We start from the raw sequence: 25,646 nt of genomic DNA, 5'->3' as shown, positions 1-25,646 counted from the left end.
AATGATTTCGTTCTGGACATTATTGGATTATTTTCATCCTCCACCAAACTCTCTGATCTCAAACTTCGTATCAATGAAGACTTGAGTTTCAAAGCACAAGCTTTTGGGGTTTTTTTGGTGGTAAAGAACAATCAAATCCTCCGGAGTCATTGTTCACAAACTAACTAACTGGAAATTTGCCTCTTCTTATTTTTGTTCTCTCAGCTCCTTTCACCCCTTCATTTATTTATGGATCCCAAATAAGTGATGTATTAAAATAATTAACGACATATATGAAGGAGAGATCATGAGAATGAGATCTGTCCGAGTTAGAAGTCGGGAATTTCCTAACCACGGGCTTTATAAAGATTATAATGTAGATCCCAATTTTTTTGCTTTAGATGTGGATGGACTTATCCAACATCCGACATATGATGGATTAATCAAAAGTTATTATGCTGGAGCACCTCAGAATCCAGGATTCTTGATTAAGCAGACTAAGATTAGCGTATCCCGTTGTCCAAAATAGTGATTGTTTTATGTATTGAAAGTCCACCATCAATAAGGAATGAGACTTGAAAAGTGGGACCTCCCATGTACATACATGCACTGTAGATGTATTATCATTGTGTTTTCACCAGCTAATTCTATTCTGCTGTTGATAGAAAAATAATTTAAATCACAATAATTAATACCATAGTTATAGATTTATACAGAACTTCCCAAGCACATGCACCGGCCGCCAATTAAAGATGATCAAAGGATAGGAGCTTAGATGGAGGGCGCATGTCTTACATAATAAACCTAAAAGACCAGAGCAGAGTGACAAAAATCTGACAACAAGTTAGAATAGGGAGTAAGTGACCAAGGTTAACATGGTGTGAACTGATTTTCAAAGATTTGATTTGATTTAGCCCTTGTTTGATTATGATTTTTTTTTTTCAAAATCACTTTTTCTCAAATTCATTTTCAACCACACATTTTCCCACTAAAATAATTTTGCATGTGGACCCATAACTTTCCGGACTTTTTAACCACATATTTTCAAATAAATCACTTATCATAAAATCGCTTCTCAGAAAATAAAAATCGAACAAGAACTTGATTAGGAATAGATAATCCAATATTGAAAAGAATGGCAAAGAAGGATTTATGTGGCTGATTTTGTTAAGCATTTATCTACCTCTTTAATCTCTACATAATCCAACCCAGATCGCCCATTAGTTAGAGTTAACTCATTGCAGTGAATGGCATTTTAATGTTTTACTGTGTTTAAATGCTCTAGCAGCTTGTTCCTTGCTTTAATTACCTTTTGCATTTTAAGACCATAATCATGGGGACATAGTTTCTTTCTGTTTTCAGAAATTTTATAAGCTCTCATTCAGGAATTTCTCCACTGCAGCATCTATACCAGTGAAAAATACGGAAGGGTTAAAGCTCCTTGTACCTGCTGGGTCCCAAGCTCAGAAAGCTGTTGGTATTTGGCTTTTTGTATCTGCTGCTTGGGTCTTTAGTGTGGCGGTGCTCAGTGGTGTCACACGACTGACCAGATCGGGTCTTTCAATGACTGACTGGAAGTTCACTGGAAGCCTTCCTCCTATCTCGGATGAAGAATGGTTAATAGAGTTTGAGAAATATCTTGAGATTGAACTAACAGATACTAGAATCTAGATCTGAGAGAATATGAAATATAGATGAGTATGGAAAAATTCTTGTATTGAAGATAAAAGTTCACTTGAAATGTACATCAGGTGGTCCTTAAATAGAGAATGAAAGAATCAAATTCTATACAATTGTACTGGGTATTAACAGAAAATCAACTAATCTAACTAATTCTTCCACATCAGCAACAGGTTCTAGTGGTTTCTTCCGGTATTCGCAACAGCCCCCTTCAAGATGGAGTGTATATGTTGCACACATTCATCTTGCACAATAAAGAATGAAATAGAGATGCTCCCACTGGTTTTGTCATAATATCTGCTAGTAGATTATTTGAAGAGACATGCATAGTGTGCAAAATTCCAACCTTAATCTTGTCCCTCACTATATGACAATCTAGTTCGATATGTTTTGTTCTTTCGTGAAATACGGGGTTGACAGCAATGTGTAATGCAACTTGATTATCACAGTATAACAATGCAGGCTTCTCATGTTTAATCCTCAAGTCAGCCAGTAGATATAAAAGCCATTGTATTTCGCACGTTGTTGATGCCATGGCACGGTATTCAGCTTCTGCTGAAGATCTGGAAACCGTATTTTGCTTCTTAGATTTCCAGGATATTAGAGCATTTCCTAGAAAAGTACAATATCCAGTTATGGATCTTCTTGAATCAGGGCAGCTGGCCCAATCTGAATATGAAAAGATCTTCAGCCTTGAGTCATTGTCTTTAGGGAAGAAAATCCCTTGTCCTGGTGTGCTATTGATGTACCTTAGTGCCCTATAAGCTGCATCCAAATGAGGTTCCCTTGGTTGGTTCATAAACTGACTTAACACTTGAACCACATAACTCAAATCCGGCCTTGTAATGGTTAAGTACAGCAGCCGTCCTACTAACCTCCTATAAAGTGATGCATCATTCAACAGTTCTCCACTTTCTCTATCCAATTTTACATTTTGCTCCATTGGTGTGTTTGCCGGTTTGGCACCACTAAAACCAGAATCTTCTAAAATATCTAGATTGAATTTTCTTTAACACAAAAAAATTCCTTTCTTAGACCGAGCCACCTCCAGTCCAAAGAAATATTTCAATGTTCCAAGATCTTTTATCTTCAATTGCCCATCAAGAGAAGCCTTCAAATCATTCATGCCTTGTAAATCATCTTCTGTCGATACAATATCATCCACATACACTAGTAGAGCAATGAAAGAGCAATTTCTATTTCTAGTGAACAGTGTATAATCAAATTTGGACTGTGCAAAGCCTTCCTTTAATAGAAAATCTGAGAACTTAGTAAACCATTGCCTAGAGGCTTCCATATAAAGACATGTTGAGCCTGCATACCATACTGCCCCTTTTGCTGTCAAGACCAGGAGGAATTTTCATGTATATTTCCTCATTTAGATCACCATGTAAAAATGCATTGTTGACATCTAATTGTAAAAGAGTCCAATCCTTAGCAGCACTACAGCCAAAAGGACTCTCATAGAAGTAAGCTTTGCCACTGGAGAAAAGGTTTCAAGATAATCAAAACATTCTTTTTCAGTATAGCCCTTAGCCACTAATCTGGCTTTATACCTTTCCAAAGACCCATCAGCTTTCAACTTCATTTTGAACACCCATTTACAATCAATGGGGACTTTGCCAGGGGGTAAACGAGTGATTGTCCACTTGTTATTATCCTTAAGTGCTTTAATTTCCTTAGTCATTGCATCACACCAGTTAGCATCCTTTACAGCTTGATCAAAAGTTTGAGGCTCAGTCATGTTAGTAATATTAAGAGCATATGCTCGATGGGAAGATGAAAGTCTATCATAAGCAAGATAATTCTGGATATCACAGCTGGGGCTTAAGCTTGAAAGAACCTTGCTTGTGGACTGATCAGATCCGTTAAGAGAATTTTGAGCCAAATGACAACGATAATGCTGAAGATAAGAGGAGGTTTGTTTAATTCTTGTGGATCTTCTGAGAGGAGGGTTTATGTCATGTGAAGCTGTATGATTTTCTGGTGGAGGAATAGGGTTATTTTGGTGATTTGGTGAAGTGTTTGGTGAAACATTTTTAGATATAGGAGACATATGGGAAGGAAAAATGGGAAATGAAGGTTCTGGAATTGGATTAGGTAAGACAAATGGGTCATCATGATTTAAAGGGAGTTGTTTGTATGGAAATGTGTCTTCATAAAATAAAACATTTCTTGATATGAAGACAGCTTAAGTTTGAAGATCTAAGAGCTTATAGACCTTGATAGAATATGGATAGCCAAGAAAGATACATTTGGTTCCTAGAGAATCAAACTTTGATCGATTTCTAGTGAGTGTATAAGCAAAACATAAGCAACCAAAAGTCCTAAAATGAGAGTAATCTGGTTTTTGGGAAAAAAAGGCTTCAAAGGGGGATTTTCCATGAAGCAAAGGAGTGAGAAGTCTGTTGATGATGTAAGTGGCAGTTTGTATACATTCACACCTGAAACTAAGAGGTAAATTTGCTTGAAAACAAATGGCTCTAGCAACATTTAATAGATGTTGATGTTTTTTTTCGACTACCCCATTTTGTTAGGGTGATTCAACATAAGTCTTTTGACGTATAACACCTTTAGATGTAAAAAAATCTCTAAGGTGAAATTCTGAACCATTATCCAAGCGAATACACTTTATCTTGAGATTAAATTGTGTCTCAATTAAAGTGAAGAAAGCTGAAATGACATATTGTGTTTGACTTTTAGAATTTAACAAGCAAGTCCATACACATCGAGTAAAGTCATCAACGAGAGTTAAAAAGTACTTTGAACCATCAACAGCGGTAGTAGAGAAAGGACCTCATAGAGCAGCATGTATTAGATCAAATGGAGCAGGACTCTTTATTTCACTAGAAACATAAGGTAATCTGTGCAACTTAGCCATAGGGCAAATGTCACGTTGATGTATAGTATTTACATTCAAATTTGAAATGACAGGTAGCAACATTTTTAGGCGTTGCAAAGATGGATGACCTAACCTAAGATGCCACAAATTAGAAACTGTGGATGTTACAGAATTAACAAAATGTTTAGGTTGTGGGGAAGTGATACTCAGCATATAGAACATGCCATTTCTCTCTTTAGCCAGACCAATCGTCGTTAGGGATGGCAATGGGCCTAGCCGAGTCGGCTCGGGCTCGTGGCGAGCCAAGCTCGTGGGTGAGCTTACGAGCCACGAGCTCGTGTTTTTTTTACTTTTTTTTTGCACCTTTTTTTAAAAAATTCAATTTTTTGGACGAAGGCTTGTGCCCACGAGCCCCTCGCAGGCTCGACTCGTGGGATCGAGCCCCCTGCTCGGCTCGGGCTTGGGCTCGTCATTTGACAAGCCCGAGCCGTCCACGACCGTTTGACATCCCTAATCGTCATCCATGAGCATAGGTCCTATATAAAGCACACACCAGACAATAAAATGAGAGCACATCAAACCGTTTTAAGCAAGCAACTGACCGAAACTAGATTGAATGCAAAGGATAGCACACACAGAACATTCTCCAGAACAATTGAGTTTGAAAGTATAATTGAACCAACATGTGTAGCTTTTGCTAAACTTCCATTTGGAAGCTTAACAAACTGTGAAACTGTAGCTGTGATTTCTGTGAGTAAATGAATTGAACACACCATATGATCTATAGCACTGGTGTCTAGAATCCATTCATAATTCACACTTAAACTTTCAGAACCTTTATATGATTTAGATGAAAAGCATTGACAAAATACTGATGCATTGTGAGGCAAAAACCATGATGTACCTGCCAGATTTGCTAAGGCATGCTCTTGTGAACCAGAGGTGCTTGTATTTTGAGAATTGATGGTGCGAGTGCCTATGAATGGCAAAGATGCTTCATCAGTAGGTTGAATCAAGGCTAGCAGTTGTTGATACTGATTCTTAGTAAATGAGAATTGCGCAAGATCAGTGTCAACATCATGAGCATATTCCACTTGATTTGCAACTCCGTGAACCACAGGATTCTTGTTTTTAAACTTATATCCTGGTGGATATCCGTGCACTTTGTAGCATTTATCGACTTTGTGGCCAAGAATACCACAGTTACTACATTGAGGACACTCCTTCTTATTGTTCTATCCAGTGTAATTGTTCCTTCCTTCATTAGCAGCTTGTGCAAGATTTCTATTGAAATTTTTAGCAACCATAGCAACAGAATCTAGATTGTGTGTGATGTTAGCTGCAATTTCTCTTTGCTCCTCCTCTTGTACAACTAGAGAGAAGACTTTTTTAATTGGTGGTAATGGATCAATCAATAGTATTTGACCTCGAATCTGAGAGTAATTCTCATTCAAGCCCATTAGGAACTACATGACATATTCCTCCTGCTGAAACTTCACCAAAGAGGCTGGAACAGGTCTGTTGCACCCAAGCTCATCCCAAAGTGTCTTCAATTTAGTGAAATATGTACTTACTGAACACTAATCTTGTGTTAGAGAAGTGATTGCCTTCCTCAATTGAAAGATACGTGGTCCATTAGTTTGTGAAAACTTCTCTCTAAGATCAGACCAAATAGCAGTAGCAGTATCAATATACAAGATACTAGCAACAAGTTCTTTGGAAATGGAGTTCAAAATCCATAAAATAACCATATGATTGCACCTCTTCTAAGCTAGAACGATCGGATCGCCTTCATCAAGTTTGCTCAAGGATCCATCGATGAAACACAGCTTGTTTTTGGCACTCAGAGCTAGGGGTGTAAGCGGTCTGATTTTACCGATTTTTGACAAAGTTTCAAACCAAACCGTTTAAACCGGTTTGAGAAAAACTCAAACCTAAACCAAACCATTTTGAACGGTTTGAAAAAAACTCAAACCTAAACCTAACGGTTTGGTCCGATTTTAAACCGCCGGTTTCCCCATATATTTCTTTGCCCCTCTACTTTTATGTCATTAATTCATTGAATTCAATATATATTTATAGCTCACTAGCAATAAATCTAAACCAAAATAAGCCCCTGTTTGAACAAAATTTTTGGGATAAAAAAATGAAAATTTGGATCGTTATCCCACAAGTTCAACCGCCTTTGTTGACCTGCTGTTTTATGTGTGGGACCCAGCTTCCTCTCCAACGGTCAATTTTCTCATTATGATGATATGGAAAATATGGCTCAAACAGAGCTAAATATATCTACTATAAATTTAAATACCAACTAAATCAAAGTGAAATCACAATAAACTAGAAGATAGTTTTTTTTCATTTTTGTTCACATTTTTTAGGTTAATGACGATACAATAACATTACAATACAAGTCTACTAAACTAGATATAAGGCCAAAAAATATAATTATGTCCAACAAGACCTCGTGATCATCATATTTGAAAAAAATGATACTGATTAAACAAAGAAAATAATCAACCACACTAATAAAGTAATTGTTTATAATATTTAAACATAACAATTACACAAGTTTACGTTTGTATTATGTTACGAAACGCATTTAATTTCAGATTCTTACCTTAGTTTGCTTCAAAAAAATTATTGATTTGAAACTTTATTCGTAGCAAATATTATCACTGAAGGTCTAAGATCTCTTTGTCTCCGATTTGGTATAATGGATTTCAATTTAACTTTGAAGAGGCGTGAAAAATCTGAAAAAGAAGTATGTGGTGTCGGTGGCTCAAGACTATGTTGGATGTTGGCTGGAGTTCATCTAAATTCTAAAGAGGAAAATGGCTTTTGATAGATTATGTTAGTCTTGAAATTATTAGATATAAATTATGATGATTGGATAATAATAATATATCTGTATTATAAAATTAGAAATTGACAAAAATACCCAAAAATCACAAAACTATTGAATTTTAAATATTTGGATGAATTTTAAAAAAATGAAAAAAATTTCAATTTTTTATTTTTATATATTTTTTCGCCGGTCCGGTTTGGTTTTAAACCACAATTAAAATTCTCAAACCTAAATCAAACCATTTTGATCGATTTGGTTTTGGTCAAAACCATTTCGTTGACCGGATCCACATGGCACCAAATCGATGGTTTCTAAAATGCGATCTCGGTTCGATTTTCCAGTTTAGCGATTTTTGCTTACAACCCTACTCAGAGCCATTTCAACAGATCGACTCCATGATGCATAGTTGTCTTCATTCAGCTACTGAGAAACGATCAAGAGACCAGGACTATCTTTATGATGCAGAAAAAATGGACTGAAAACGTCCTTTGCTTTTGCTACAGATGCAGGAACTGAAGCAGGAGGATTAGAAACTAAAGGCTCAGCAGCTGAAGCAGAAGCATCATTATGCTTTGATACCATCTTGAGATTGAACTAACAGATACTAGAATCTAGATCTGAGAGAATATGAAATATAGATGAGTATGGAGAAATTCTTGTATTGAAGATAAAAGTTCGCGTGAAATGTACATCAGGTGGTCCTTAAATAGAGAATGAAAGAATCAGATTCTATACAAGCAATCCCCTGAATACACACGATAAGTCCCTATGCCACGTATTTTTCATTTGCGTTTAATTATTTAATTAATATGCTACTCTTCCCATCCCACAATGTATAAGTTTCTAGGATCCTAAAGATGGATGGTGTCTGTTCATCCTCTTTTCTATGAATTATCCTTTTTCCTTCATTTACATGAAGGAAAAAGGATGGTGTCTGTTCATCCTCTTTTTTAATTCTAATGTTTTTGTAAGAAGATTTCTCTCTCTTTTCTTTTCTTTTTCTTTTTTTATTATTTATGGATGGGGGTTCTACAAAATAAAAATTACGTCGAGAACTGTGTGTGTGAGTGGAAAATACCTCGATCAGCCACCCTTATCCTGAATGCATTTATTGGAGATTCATGAACACGCAAAAGACAAATAAATTTATTTGGTCTGCTCTCTGAATACAAAGGATCCATCTACCCCTAGAACTGGCAAGCTATTTATAGTGGTCTGATCACTATGTTCACTGCTCACTGCTTGTCATAGTTTGTACTTGGATTTTCACCAACTTCACTAGTTAGCGACAACTCATTTTGTGATTTAGTAAGCAGAGGAATTTCTGCCTATTTTTGGGCTCCATTTTTTTTTTCAAAAATACATTTTTCTTTTTCTTTTTTTCAACCACACATTCTTCAATAAAATAATATTACATGTAAATCAAAAAATTTTCCTTATTTGTCAGTCTCTCATTCTCCAAAAATTATGCGAGGGCTCAATTTATAACAGATAACTTCTTCATTGTAAAGTTGGAAACCGATTGTACCAACATCAAGAGTAAAATTTTTTACAAACATTTAAGAAGGCAATTTGGCTATTTTTCAGATACCACAGTAAATATAATCAAAATATAATCAAAAGTATGAATTTATTTCAAGTGAAATTAAGTAGCAGGTTTAGTAAAATGAATCGGAAGTGTTTAACCATAATTGTCAATATCCAAGAGTTTTGTCACTTCAAAAGTGTAGGCACTACTTTTTTTGAATATATGTGAAGGAATAACTGTAGACAAGACATTCTTAAGAATAATACTAGCATAAGCACCAGAGAGATGAAGGTAAGGTATTTGGAAATGTGTGTTTCGAAAATGACAAAGTCTTTAATTTTCTCTTCCATTCTCCCCATTTTTCTTAATCTTTTTGAAAGATGAAAATTTATAACAATGTTCTTTGTTGTTTGGCACTTTAGCTGGTAGGCAAGGATTCTTGAATAATTTTGGAATGTACCTACTTTGGACTCGTTCCGAACAGTTCAAATTTGGCACTGCAAAGGTATTGATTTTCCAAACTAAATTTGTAAGAGAAGGGTTCATTTTTTTTATTTCAGAGTAAGATTCATTTTTCAAGATGTTGTTCCTATCCCAGATTTGTGTTTTTCACGATTGAAATTTGTGAAACTAAACTACAAAGAAAGATGTATCTCAACTGAGTATAGATGTGTATGAAATCCGATACTGTGGGAACGAAGTTTGAATTTGGACGCATATTAAGTTTTTATAGTTAATCTGTTAGAAATTTCCTGGCGTCATAAAATTCTGATGTATAGTTAGTTCCTTTATAGGTTCTTGAACTTCCTTCACAAGATCCTTTTCCCTTGAAGCTTGGGAGTCCATATTTTGGTAATTTAGAAGCCAAAAAAGGCTAAATCCAGAAACATCACAAAATCGTAACGAGTAATCAAGCTATAGATTTTTTGTCAATACTTGGTTTGGATTCCTATGGCAATCATCTAGATTTAGTTCACTATGTCGATTCGACTGGAATCTATGTCCATAGTTGCATTTAGATGTGGTTTAATATGATAGAATTGTCCAAATGCCTCTCAATTAAGAGTTTCTTCTCATTAAACAGGAACTTTTTCCCTAATTACCGTCCCAAATTACAGCCAGAATATTTCTATCAAATCTCCTAATTATATTGCTATCCTATATTTACAATATAATTATGTGCATAATGTGTGTGTGTGTGATATGTTGTCATCCCCACTCAAATTGATGTTGTCGATCAAAAAGCATCAATTTGTCAACCATAAACTGATGTCGAAGACGTCCGAGAGCCTTGATAAATATGTCAGCTGTCGGAAGATCCGTAGAAACGTGAGGAAGTGTAATCACTTATTGGTCAAAGGCTTCTCGTATGGAGTGACAATCAACCTCAATGAGCTTGGTTTGCTCATGGAATATCGAATTAGCAGTAATCTAAACAGCGCTTGTGTTGTCAGCATGAAGTGGAGCGGGAGTAAGCTAAGGAAAACCAAGTACACCAAGTAAGCCCCGAAACCACACAATCTCAAAACAAGCGGAGCACATAGCTCGATATTCAGACTCAGTGGAAGACTTTGACACACGATCTTGCTTTTTACTCATCCACGAGATAAGTGCATTTCCAAGAAACATGCACCAACCAGTAATTGACTATAGAGTATCCGCGCAACCAGCCCAATCAGCATCAGTAAAACCAATCAACTGTAGAGAAGTCCCAATAGGAAAGAATAAACCTCAACCAGATGTACCCTTTAGATAATGAATGATACGTCGTACAACGGCCAAATGAGAATGCCTAGAAGCCTGCATAAACTGGCTAACTTGCTAGACTACAAAGGAGATATCAGGTATTTTTATCATCAAATAGTTCAAACTTTCTACTAGCTGTCGATATAGCAAAGGGTCGGTTAAAAGATCTCCTTCTGCCTGGCGAAGCTTCAGATTGACTTTCATAGGTGTGAGAACCGAGTTGCCGGACCCAAGTCGAGCAGAAGTAATTATATCTTGAGTATATTTGTGTTGATATAATAGGGTTCCTTTAAAAGTGGAATGCACTTCAAGGCCAAGAAAATACTGCAACGAACCAAGATCTTTCATGTGAAAGGAAGTTCTGCACTTCCTCAATTAACTGTGAATCAGAACCTATAATGACAATATCATGCACGTACACTAGAAGAACCACAATGCCAATATCAGTCTTTCTAAGGAAGAGAGAAGAATCATATTGACTTTGGATAAAAGTGAAATCAAGGAGAGTAGTGCGAAATTTATCAAACCATACCTGTGGTGGTTGCTTTAAACCATATAATGACCACTTCAAACGACAGACTTCAAAGGATGAGTGAGTGAACAGGCCAGTAGAAAGAGTCATGTATACTTCTTTCAGTTCTCCATGTAGAAAAGCATTCTTGACATCCATTTGTCGAAGTGACCATTCTTGGGATGCAGCAATGGCAATGATAGTGCGTACTGTAGTCATCTTAGCCACCGGTGCAAATGTCTCCTCAAAGTCAATGCCATACTCTTGTCTGTTGCCAAGTGCCACCAAGCGTGCCTTGTATCGATCGATGGAACCATCAGCGCGTAGCTTCTTTGTGTAAACCCATTTGCATCCAATAACTTTTGCCCCATTTGGACAGGGTACAATGTCCCAAGTATGATTATCTTGGAGAGCTTAAAGTTCTTCATGCATAGCTTGCCTCCAGCAGGCTTGACTAGCAGCCTGAGAATAAGATTTGGGGACAGAAGTAGTGTCAATTGTAGCTTGGTGTGCAGTATGTGAAAAATCATATTTATCTGGAGGACGAGTGACACGATTGGAGCGTCAAAGTTCAAGCTCCGGAGGACAAGGCTCAGATTCAGGATCAAACGTCGGTTCGAGATCATGTGAAAGAGACAGTGGAAAATGCCTCTGATATACAATTCCTGGTTTATAGCGTTCGATAGGATAAGGTATAGCTTCAAAAGTAGGAAGAATAACGGGAGCAGAATTTGGAGTGAAACGTGACTGGAAGAAATATTGATTTTCAAAGAAAACAACATTTCGAGAAATGCGTAGCTTATTAGTGTCCGCATCATAACACACAAACCCCTTATGATTAGGACTATATCCTATGAAAGCACACTTAGCCGCTTGAGCTGTAAGCTTGTGACGTTCGGTGGGTGCTAAATGAACAAAGCAGACACAACCAAAAGTATGTAAAGAATGATAGTCAGGAACGTTACTAAACAAGCGAGAGTAAAGAGAGTCATAATCCAAAGTGCAGAAAGACAATCTATTAATCAAGTGTACAGTAGTAGATAAAGCTTCTACCCAAAACTTAGAAGGTACAGAAGATTCAATCAGTAAGGTACAAACAATATCTAAGACGTGTCGATTTTTACGTCCTGCGACACCATTCTGTTGGGGAGTATAAGGAGAATAGCATTGAGAAAGTGTTCCCTTTATTTTGAGATAGTCCTGAAAATCTTTAGACATATACTCCCCCCCAGAGTTAGAATGTAAAATTTTAATGTTAGTGAAAAATCGAGTCTCAACATAAGCAACAAAAGTTTGAAAGATTGAGAAGACTTCAGCTTTGGAATGGAGAAAATAAACCCAAGTAAAACGACTGTAATCATCAATAAATGTCACAAAATACTTGTAATGAGCATGTGAAATAATAGGACTAACACCCCAAACATCAGTATGAATAATATCAAAGCAACTAGAAGCATGACTACCATGATCATGGAAAGGTAGAACTTTGTTCATACTGAGTTTACATGTAGTACAATCAGGAGATAGATGAATAGAATCTTCATTACCAAAATAACCTTGTTTCACAAGATAAGTCAAAACAGTAGAATTGGGATGTCCCAATTTTTTTATGCCAAACATTAGAGTTCTTAATTACAGCAATATAAGCTAAAGAAATAGTACTAGGAATGGAAAACTGGAGTGAGAACGGATGTCCCACCTTAGGCCCCTTCGCGATCACTTTCCCCGATGCTTGATCCTACACAAGACAAACATTATGACCAAAATGAACATCACAATTGTTATCCACCAATTGTCCAACAGAAATCAAACTTGTAGATAAAGCAGGAGATACAAACATATAGTTAAATGAAGTCCCCAAGTTTCAAACTGCAATAACTGGTAACGTACTACCATTGGCTATTTCTACGTGTTGCTTACTTTCATACTTTTTAACATCATGCAAGTTATTTGTATTCCCAGTCATATGATTTGAAGCAGCGGAGTCAACCAACCAAGGAAAAGAGAGTAAATTTTTCTTACCTTGTAGTCCCAAGCAGAGAAGGCAGATATAATCATCTAATTCATTTGTTGTATCATCTTAGGTGTGAGAGTAAAATAGTTACTTACTGAGGTTTGATCACCAGATGAGGTAGATTGAACGTTAGCTTGAAAAGCCTAAGCCTGGCGGTTCTAAGGTCATATCCGACAATCATTAATGATGTGTCCTTCTTTCTTGCAGTAATTATAGAATGTCCTGTTACAATGCTTGGCAATATGTCCAACCTCTTTGCACTTGTAACATTGCGGCTGATGTTTAGATTTTCCTCATCCCTAGGCAGCATAGGCCACATTAATAACCTCAGAGGACACAATCATTTGTCTCATTTCCAATTGAGTGGGAAGACGTTGTTCTTCAAGTAATAATTCTCCCAGACAGACATCCAATGATGGAATAGGATTACGATTGAGTAAACTAGCCCTAACAGTTTCGAATTCCGGTCGGAGCTTCATAAAAAATTGATCCCTTTGATTTTCTGCTTGAATTTCCTGTAGTGCAGTTAATGTTTCTTTGGGAGCCTTGGAATGAATTATGCCAGAGTATTCGCTCCATAGATTAAAAAAACCAGTATAAAATTTATCAATCGATAGATTACCTTGATTGTATTGTGCAATCTCTAATTCCAATTGGAACCTTCGAGCAGAGTTTCCTTGATTGTAAATTCATCCAAGATAATCCAACATATCTTTAGCCATAGTGAATGAGCAGAGATTGCATATCATATGAGATTCGATTGATCCCAAAATCCATAAGATAATACGAGCATTTACACTCTCCCATTGTTCTTTTCCTTTTTTATCCTTAGGAGTCGTAGAGGACCATCCAAATGTCCCCGAAATTCTTTGCCTTTTATAAATATTTTGAACTGAAACTCCCATGTGGAATAATTTTTTCCATTAAAACGGACAAGAATATTTTCCGTCGACATCATAAATGCAGCAGTCCAACACAATTCCTCTAATAAGATAACAACAATAATATGTTCACTACAGTCCAAAAAATGACCCAACAATAGCCCAAAATAACTTACAGCCCAAGTAGCAATAGATGAATGTCAGCAGCTCAAAATGTAGCCAAAAGATAGAATTATTGACCCAATTAACAATATGTAACAGCAGCCCAATCAACCCAATTTGGTAACAACAGCCCAATTTCCAACCCAAATTAACAACCCAATAACATAACAACAGCCCAAAAAAAAAAAGAAACCTACACATTAGTCGTCACTCCTGCAATGTATCGTCACCTCTGTCACTGGTCGTTACCTCTACTTGTGACGTTGTCTATGCCATTCACAGATGAACAGCAAACTAAGAAATAGAGAAAAAAATTGATTCTCTCCAGAAAACACGAACCGACCATTGTTTGGTCAAAAGAAAAGGAAGCCAAGACACCAAAATAAATTGGTAAGATTTCTGACCAGATTCTGCAATGCCTAGCAACTTTAAGAAAATTGTAGAATCAGAGGAGGCTCTGATACCATGATAGAATTGTTTGAATGCCTCTCAATTGAGAATTTCTCCTCGATAAATAGGAACTTTTTCCCTAATTACCGCCCAAAAGTACAGTCAGAATATTTCTATCAAATCTCCTAATTACATCACTATTCTATATTTACAATATAATCATGTGCATAATGTGTGTGTGATATGCTGTCATAATCATATCATGAAATTAGTTGTTTGCACTGGGTATTGGTGAAGTTCATCTAATTTCTTGATCATTCCAGTGTAAATAAAGAAAAGTCTTGCTGAATTCTAGTTCATATATTGGATGGAGTATGCCTATCGTATGTGGGGAAGGGCATTCGTTATAATGTTTGCACTACCATTTTCATACTTTCTTCGAAAAAGATGCTTTATGCCTTGACTCAGACTTTGGTTCTTTGGGCTATTTGCTCTTGGTGCTGGGCAAGGAATAATTGGCTAGTGTATGGTCAAAGTGGTCTAGAGGTAACAAGTGACAAGTATTTACATATTACTAGCTGATAATCTGAATTCGAAGAAGATCTCTTTAATGTTATCATGTTTTCTTTTTCTTCTTTTAGGAACTCAAATCCGAGTTTGCTAAACTAGAAGTAAGTCCTTATCGCCTGGGGTCTTTTGGACCGCTCTTTCTGTTGTTAGGCCTAAGCTCCCTGTTCAATCTGTAGCCTGGGTTCAAGGGACAGCTAAAGTTAAGCGTCTGGGCCTTCCAGTAAGCGTCATAGTTGGAGTCACTGCCATTTCAGGCACACTTGTCGCTGGAAATGATGCTGTAGATTTACCAGCCTTTTCCCCTTTCATTCTGTTTATCTGCTTGCGTATCTAGAAACTACACTAGAATGTGACCAATTTATGGCTGCATACAAATTTTCAGGATCGTGCATTTAATACTTTTCCAAAAATGGGTGATACATGGATTCCATATGATATTGCTAGTATGAAGCCACTTGTGCACATTTTTTTTTAGAATACAGCAACTGTACATGTTTGTTTCCCATTCAATATCAAAAGCGGCTTCTGATGCATGGATTGGGTTTGGTTAGTAAAGTAGTTTAATATTTCGTCTATCTTTCGAAAACTAACTTACTGAGAAAATTATGGAGTGGGACAATAAGCAAAATGCATTGTGATGATTGCTCGTAAAATTGATAAATGGTGAACATTTTTTGGTTTGGAGATGTGGTGAGGTGGATCAATCAAGATTATACAGATAATGTGATCTAAAGTACATGATTACATTTTTTATCCTAAATGTTTGCTGTGATTTTTTATTTTCATTTTTGTCTCTACCTCAGCTGATTAGTTCTATCAACGAACGATGTTTTATTAATTGAAATAAAAGTGTTGGTACTAGTGCTATGGTTGTTTTAAAGTAACTGTAAGTGTTATGCCCTAGGTCCAATCAACCTTGGACATAAATATTCTTAATATATAATTAATGCAGTTTAATGGCAGATCTATTATTTAATAGACAAATAAATTAAATAATAGAATCCGTAGATTCAAATCTTCGTAATTTGTTAATCACAAGGAGTTGTGATTGTGAAATACAAATTATATATGATTGAATCTTAAATCGTCCGTGGTCGTAAGTAATAACGAGATACGGATATCGTTATTACGAATAGACCATCACGTGTGACATTTCTTACTTGTGAAGTAAGTAGCTGATCTCACAAGTTAAAGTGTAGTGACACTTAAATGAACACGTGGATGTTTTGTTATAGAACAAAACATTGGAGACTCGCCTAGAGATTCCATATGGATAACTATCTGAGTGTCAGTGGTTAATCTAACGTTCGGTAGTGGGATTGGTCATTTGACTTGAGGTCATCATAGTATCTTATATGAGGACAGTCATGCTTTGACGGTATTGGATGTTGCTCTACCAAAGACCGCTAATACGACATCATTCGGGTATGTCAATAATCGTATGAAAGTTATGAATGACCAACAGAGGATTCGTCACTCTTAGATAGTAAGAGATTATGATTTGCATTTCATTCAATTAAGTCGATAATGAAATCCTTGGCCAAGGTCTACTCGTAAGTCGAAAAGGAGTTTTCAATTTGTATTGACTTAATAGTGAAATGAAAGATATGATCGATAATTGAGATTGACACATTTTCATATCTCGTAATTGATCGGATCATATTGACGAAGGGATTATAGTTTCACGGTAAACGAATGAGTTTGGTTTTGTCATACCACGTGACATTTCCCGTTACATGCATTGTCCTGACACATTATTAGATGTCAATCAGGGACGACGATTGTGAATTGGTGATAAATTAAAATGGTGTTTTAATTTATCAATTTTGATTATATCAAAATAATATTTCACGTCGTTAGTTATCGTGATCGGGAACCTGATGTGTCGCACACAAAAGGAGAACTGTAAGATTGTGATTTGTCAATTAATTAATTTAATAAATGTTAGATAAATTAATTAATTGAGTTGCTTATTTATAGGCCTGAATCGATTAATTGGATTAATTAATTTACATATCGAATTTAATTAAATGGGTTAATTAAATGTTGGACCGAATCAGGCCAAGCCCGTTCGGGATTATATAAATATGATTAGGGTTTGCAAAACTGTAGAGATTTTTCATTATTTTTGCTAGCACGAGAAAAACCCTCATACTACAATTTTGTTCTCTGTGTGGATCACCGTTGGAGGCTGGATAATTGGACAGCTGTGTGTGGCAGATCATAACTGCTGGAACAAGGAAAAAGCAAAGGAGTTTGTAGATCGTGAAAATATATCACTTTTATCACAATTTCTATCTAAACAGCAAGGCGATTTCTGGTGGAAATCGAAAATTATTTTTATTTCCGCTATGCACGTTTATTTAGATTCCCAATAGTGGTATCAGAATCCACTTTGTATTTGTTAGAAATTGTTCTGAATTTTTGGGCAAAATCAAAAGTTGATTTTGTTCGTTTCATTTTTTCTAGCAATTAATTCAATTTTCAAAATTAGTTTTGAATAAAATATTATTTTGGATTGGAATTATAAAAAAAAAGGATCTGGCATGTGTTCGCCACCGCCTCAGCTGCCTGCGTGGCAGACGCCACTGCTAAGATGCTGCTGCTGGGAAGAGCCCCTTCTATGGGCGGTGGCGCAGCCGGATGAAGAAAGAACTCAAGAAAATTAAAAAATAAAATAAAATTTTGGGGGCGCCGTCGGATGAAGAAAGAACTCAAGAAAATAAAAAATAAAAAATAAAATTTTGGGGTGAATTATTTAGGGTTTACAGACGGGTGAGAATAATTGGGGATGGGGGCTTGTCTGCAATTTGTGAAGTTTCAGGGGCCCATCTTCAATTATTTGATATAGGATCAAGTTGTAAATTTTTAAAGGGAGACCTATTCCTCAATTTCAAACGGGAAGGGTCTATTTGCAAATTTTAAATGGAGGTCTTTCATGCAATTAAGTCAATTGAAGGGACGACCTTTTAATTTTAAACTTGGGTTAACTTGTAAATTTCAAAATGGGTTTTGAATTTGTATTTTAAATGGGCTTTAAAATTATGATTTTAATCGAGTTTGACTCGTGTTTCAATTTGGGCCCAAAATTAAAATTTTATTTAAAATTAATGACTTTCAATATTTTCGTTAAGATATGATTTTAACTTAAATTTTAAACTTTGGCCTAAATTGAATTTTATTTTATTTAGGAGTTTTATCCTCAATTAAAATGTTAATTCAATTTAAATTAGAGTTGGACTCTAATTTAATATTTAATTAAAATTTGATTTTAATTAATTATTTACATGAACATGTTCTTAAGTTAGAATTGGATTCTTATCTGACATTTAATTGAAATTTGATTTTAATACAATTGATAATAGTATCTACCCAAATGATATATTAAGGCTTGTTGAGTACACTCAAGGTCTTGATATAATAGATAGGATCCCAACCCACTGGGAGTCAATTATGGACTCTATAAATTTATGTGAGAGGATCATAGATTTAGTTAAACAGTGGGAGCATAATTAATTTAATAAAAGTCCATGTTAAATTAATTGATGCATTTTATATATTATTCTTTTCCTTTTCGTCATTTACATTTATATTGAATCCTGAGTAACCATATGTTTTGAATGGCATATTGAATGCCAACAACCAAACTGAATTTTCTTGTTTGGCATTGCAATCTTAGAATTGTTCTCAAGCATGAGAAAATTGGTTATATCCTTGAGTAGTCCATTCTAGAGACATCTGCTGATGACTCGATCAAGAAAGAGGTGGCTGCTATAATAAACGCAGTGATGACGATAGTACTGCAACGTATGTGATACTTGCAACTATGTCACCTGAGTTATAGAAGCAACATGAAAGTCTAGATGCTAACATGCTAAACACGATTTTTCATTTCAAAAGAGTTGTGTGATAATAATCATGTGTGGAAGGATATGAGAATTCCAAACAACTGTACCAATGCAAAGTGATAGAAGTATCTTCAGTCAATGCTCATGTACTGAAGATGATTGACATGAAGAATGTGTCAATTGAGTTCAATCATGAATTATGAACTAAGTATTGACTTAGCTCTGCAATCTCTATCGTAGAGTTATTCATACTAATTATGAATTATGATATGAATAAGTTCGAATGCACACTCATTAAGTTGCTTAACCTGCTTAAGACTATTATGCCCAGTGTCAAAGTTACAAATGGGCGAGCCATTGATTCCTCTAAGGATATTAAGAGGAAGTCTAAAGGGGCTTTGTAAAAGCGTCCAATGTGGCTAAGACCGTCAGAGCAGAGGACAATATCAAATCTAATGACTTTTGATTTCACTATAGAATGAATGTCATTGGAAGGAATATTGCGTGGCTTACGTCTACTTCACGAGTTTCTTAGGTATTTGATATTAGACATGGATCTCATATTTATATAAATATGGAGAAACTAGATAGAAGTAGGCCACTGCAAAAGAGAAAAGTTGACCTACACGTTGAAGATGAGCAAAGGTTGCTGCATTGCCTATAGGAGCATACTTCTTGCCGTTGCCTTTTGACTTAGTATTGGAATTAGAGAAATGTTGCTTTGTACCCACCATAGCCAGAACATTAAATGAATTTCATGTTTGGACATGAACTATTTTAATGTTAAGAACAATTGTTGTTCCTGCCTATCTTGATTAAGATCTTAATAGTTATGGTAAGTTACAAAATTACATTTATATTCTAAACACTAAGCATTCTACAATGAGTGAAGTTAAGAGGCGTAAAAGTGATAATATGAATAATACCCAAATTTGGCATTACAGATTTGGTCATATAGATGAAATACAATTTCAAAATTACATAGAGATGTATACGTAGAGTCAATTGATTTTGAATCGTTTGACAAGTGCAAAACATACATGTTTGACACAATGACCAAATCTCCTTTTACTTGAAAAGGAATAAGTCTACATAAATATTGGCATAATACATAGTGATGTATGTAGACCCATGTCAATTAATGTCAAATGAGGTTTCTCTTATGTCATCAATTATCATGTATACTTGATGAAATTCAAGCATGAAGTTCTTGAAATGTTCAAAGGATTCAAGCTAGAGTGGAGAAACAAATAGGAAAAGTTAAAATTTAGATTATATAAGAGAGAATGAGATTCTCTTGTAGTGACTTCTCCATATATACTTCAACATTGTGGTGTATCTGAACGGAGGAATCGTAAACTATTAGATATAGTCCAATTGATAACAAGCTATGCAAATCTCCCAAAATCGTTTTTGGGGACATACACTGATTGCAGTGTGTTACACGCTAAATCATGTCATATCTAAGTTGGTTAACTCAATTCCATATGAGCTATGGAAAGACAATAGTTCCAATTTACCACATATGAAAGTTTGGGACTGTGACGCTTATTTGAAGCACATTTAATCGGATAAGTTTGAGACTAAATCCGATAAATACATATTTGTGGAATATTCAAAGCAGATATTTGGATATCAATTATATTAACCCATTAAGAAGAAAGTCTTCGTCTCATGACATATCTTCTTCTTAGATAAAATATTTACTTTACGGGAAGACAGTGGGAGCAAAATAGAACTTGAAAGAGCTCAAGAGTCCACAAATATAGTTAACCATGTAGATGAATCCAAGTTTGATCCCATATCTGATATGGGACATACTCTTAATCAGGAAGTAAAGACTCACGATGACATGTTAGCTCTATGTGAATCTAGTAGGATCATTCGACCTTCAAGAAAGGTGTGAATCCATGATTACTAATTAGGTATTACTGATCCAGGATGATGAGCCTACTAGTTGCACAAAAATAAAGTTAAGTGTTGATTTAAAAGAGATAACAAGAGGTCATGAAACCCGAGATGAATTTGACGTATGTGAACAAGGTTTGGACCTTGGTCGACCCTCCTGATGGGATAAAACACATAGGTCGTAAATGGTTTACAATAAAATGTTGATATAGATGGGAATATCCATACATACAAAGCAAGGCTAGTAGCAAAAGGTAACAAACAAAGACAACGTGTTGAATTTGATGAAACCTTACGCATGTAGCCATGCTGAGGTCTATTCAGATTTTGGTTGCAATAGTTGCATACCGTGACTATGGATTAAAGCAAGCCTCTTGGAACTAAAATCTTCGATTTGATGGAAAAGTCAAAATGTTTGATTTTATCAAATTTGAAGATAAACTGTGTGTTTACAAGAAGATAGTGGAAGCATTGTCGTATTCCTAGTATGATAGGAAACGACATCCCTATGTTTCAATTGTTGAAATAATGGTTGTTAAAGGATTTATTTATAAACGATATGGAGAAGCAACTTGATCTACAGAGGTAGATCTAGAAGATTGCTTAACTCATCCCAATCTACATAGATGAAATTTTGAGAAGATTTATATGAAGAAGCTAGTCTACTCTTAAGCGGTGTGCTAGAAAGATTCCAAGCGTGAAACAACCTTTGATTCAATAGCAGAAACCTAATACACGATTGCTTCGGAAACAGCAAAGAGTTGAAATGTGGATTGAGATGTTCATTAATGAACTTGGGGTAGTTCCTAATATTGTCGATCACATGCCATTGTATTGTGATAACAATGGAGCCATCGCGAAAGCGAAGGAACTAAGGTCTCATCAATGATCTAAACATGTATTAAGGTGGTATAATCTCATCAGAAAGATAATACATAGAAATGACGTGAAGAGAAGAACGAATTCCCACAATTAATTGCAGATCCATTGACAAAGAGTTGTCACAGTATAGACATGATCGTCATGTAGACTCTAATGATATTGGATACATAAGTGATTGGATCTAGTGCAAGTGGGAGTTTGTAAGTGTTATGCCCTAGGTCCAATCAACCTTGGATATAAATATTCTTAATATATAATTAATGCAATTTAATGGCAGATCTATTATTTGATAGACAATTAAATTAAATAATAGAATCCGTAGATTCAAATCTTCGTAATTTGTTAATCACAATGAGTTGTGATTGTGATATACAAATTATATATGATTGAATGTTAAATCGTCCGTGGTCGCAAGTAATAACGAGATACGGATATCGTTATTACGGATAGACCATCACGTGTGACATTTCTTACTTGTGAAATAAGTAGCTGATCTCACAAGCAAAAGTGTGGTGACACTTAAATGAACACGCGGATGTTTTGTTATAGAACAAAACATTGGAGACCCGCCTAGAGATTCCATATGGATAACTATCTGAGTGTCAATGGTTAATCTCTAACGTTCGGTAGTGGGATTGGTCCTTTGATTTGAGGTCGTCATAGTATCTTATATGAGGACAGTCATGCTTTGACGGTGTTGGATGTTGCTCTACCAAGGGCCGCTAATACGATATTGTTCGGGTATGTATGTCAAGAATCGTATGAAAGTTGTGAATGACCAATAGAGGATTTGTCACTCTTAGATAGTAAGAGATTATGATTTCCATTTCATTCAATTAAGTCGATAATGAAATCCTTGGTCAAGGTATACTCGTAAGTCGAAAATGAGTTTTCAATTTATATTGACTTAATAGTGGAGTGAAAGATATGATCGATAATCGAGATTGACACATTTTCATATCTCATAATTGATCGGATCATACTGACGAAGGGATTATAATTTCACGGTAAACGAACGAGTTTGGTTTTGACATACCACGTGACATTTCCCGTCACATGCATTACCCTGACCCATTGCTAGATGTCAATCTGGGACGACGAGTATGAATTGGTGATAAATTAAAATGGTGTTTTAATTTATCAATTTTGATTAGATCAAAACAATATTTCACGTAGTTAGGCATCGTGATCGGGAACCGATGGGTCACACACAAAAGGAGAACTGAAAGATTGTGATTTGTCAATTAATTAATTTAACAAGTACTGGATAAATTAACTAATTGTGTTGCTTATTTATATGCCTGAATTGATTAATTGGATTAATTAATTCACAAACTGAATTTAACTAAATGGGTTAATGTTGGACCGGGTCAGGCCAAGCCCATTCGGGCTTATATAAATATGATTAGGGTTTGCAAAATTGTAAAGATTTTTCATTATTCTTGTTAGCACAAGAAAAACCCTAATACTACAATTTTGTTCTCTGTGTGGATCACCGTTAGAGGCTGGATAATTGGACAGTTGTGGGTGGCAAATCATAGCTGCTGGAACAATGGAAGAGTAAAGGAGTTTGCAGATCGTGAAAATGTATAATTTTTATCACAATTTCTATCTAAATACAAAGGTGATTCCTGGTGAGAATCGAAAATTGCTTTTATTTCCATTGTGCACGTTTATTTATATTCCCAACAGTAACCAATATAACTTTTGGCTGGTTTAACTTTCTTTCAATCGCATCATATGCTCTACACTTGATTCTTCAATCCATCCATCTAACATAAGTGTAAGTGTTAATCTTGCATATGGGCATATCTAATAATTGTTAGTCTTCTCAAAGAAGAAGAAATATTTTTCTAATGCTTTATTAGCAGTATTTCAACTTTAAGAAATATTTTTCTAATGCTTTATTAGCAGTATTTCAACTTGCAGTTGTTTTCTCTAATTGCTAATTTTTATATATTTATACTTTGTTCCTAATGAGTTTCTTTTGTTATTTTACCAGCTTGATCATCGAATACTTGCCACTGCAACATTGTTTTCAGGTACACTCATGTTTACCAATGTATAATGCCCTTATCAACTCTAAAGTAGAATTTCGTATTTTTTTCAATAATTTGATTCTTTATTTCCCTTGCTTTTGTGAAGGTTACATTGGGGATATCGACTTCTGTCATATGTACCGATTTTGTTACGTGTCCACACACTTGGGCAACCTACTGGGGCCCACAGCTAACTTATGCCGAACCACGTGACACTCAATTCTAGGTGATTTGCATAGTCGAGGCCCACAACCGAGGTCCACAGATGCCATTTATCATTGCCTCATAAGGAGCTTCCGCAGCCCATATGCCGAGGCCCTTTGAAGGTGGACGAGACCCTACTTGCCAAAACTCTGTAGCCGAGGTAACAACCTTCGAAGCACAAAGCAATATCTTCCATAGACACCCCTCCTAAGAGATCTTCTGCACAAAGATCTTACTTGAACGATTGATAGGATGTTTGTCATAAGTGTAAATGTTAAGTCTTCTCACTAGTAGAGGCGGCTCTACCAATCAATAAATGTATAACAGGCTAAGTGCAGCTGATGCCTACAATTTGACATGTAACTCAACCGGATGAGACCACATGTACCCCGAACCAAAGGTCACGATCTAACTAATGACACTATAAATACTCCCCCATGTACCCCATATAGAAGCTAATGCAAGAATCAATACAAGAAATCATAATTTACTCAACTTTCTTTTTCTTATTATCTTGCAACATAAACGAGTTCATACATATTTAGATATACATTAGCAAACATCGATTGATAATTATTATACAATCGGTCTACGATTATCTCGTCGGATTCCGAACGTTTTCGTCCCGCGTCGTTGAGCTATTCCTACGCCCTTGATCTATTCTTTTTAGACCGTCCACGTGTCTTTGCATATTGAACTTTCGCTTACGTGAACGCAGGGTGGGTCCGACATCTGTTGGCAACATTTACTGGGGTCAACAGATTTCATTAGGGACAGCTCATCAAGCAGGAGCTCTAACTCTTTTTACTTGATTCTTCTCAATCACACCTTGCGACACCTTCAATGTCACTTCTCAAAACACTACCTTCAGTAGCTAAGACTGGTAAGTTGGTCTCATGATTCAGTTATTACAGTACCTTTTATCTTTTTTCTTGTAACGTTGGATTGTCCATTTAAGGTCCGTCTTGTCAATGTGATCGTTTAATCCTTGGAATGTCTTATAATAGTGACCCATTTGGTAGAGCTTCTACTTCTTGTAAAAGAATTTTTTGAGAATGCTACTTTAGGTTAGTTCCTCAAAAAACTCTTATAGTTAGATAAAGTATTTCTAAAAAATTATCCAAAAAAGTTCAAAAGTAGTTTTTTAGTCTCAGAAACAACTTTTGACTTTTCAAAAGTTCTACCGATGCCTTAGTAGAAATAATTTAGTTTGAGAGTTGAAAAATATTTCTTAAGCTCGTTAGGCTTTTTGTAACAAATTATGTATTAGCAAATTTGTCTATTACTATTTTCAAGTAGTAGCAATTATTACTTTTATAGATGATTTCGAATTTATTAATAATAAATTTTATTTTTGCACTGTTTTTTCATGGAATGTGAACTTCTTAAAAGTAAAATGAAGGGGGACTTACACTATTGAACTGGGTGCCATTTTTTGACTTCAAAATAATAGTTTGACTTGTGTTATATTTGACTGCAATGCAGAGCAGACATGTTTGAGTGTGGAAACTGAACGATTTGGGGTTGGTGAAGAATCTTTAGTCCAAGAAAGTTTTCTGGGACTTTAAGGCTGCGTTAGTTTGAAAATATTAATAAAAAGTTTCGGCAATCGATGCA

At 35.6% G+C, this 25,646-nt stretch overlaps 1 pseudogene; it reads left to right on the top strand.

Moving 5' to 3' along the window:
- The first annotated feature begins 292 nt into the window (after window positions 1–292).
- LOC111380990 lies at window positions 293–24,051 on the top strand (annotated as a pseudogene).
- The last annotated feature ends 1,595 nt before the right edge of the window (window positions 24,052–25,646 follow it).

The sequence above is a fragment of the Olea europaea genome, unplaced genomic scaffold, assembly GCF_002742605.1.
Source record: "Olea europaea var. sylvestris unplaced genomic scaffold, O_europaea_v1 scaffold224, whole genome shotgun sequence".
NCBI lineage: Eukaryota > Viridiplantae > Streptophyta > Magnoliopsida > Lamiales > Oleaceae > Olea > Olea europaea.
This window is presented reverse-complemented; position numbering and strand designations above follow the sequence as displayed.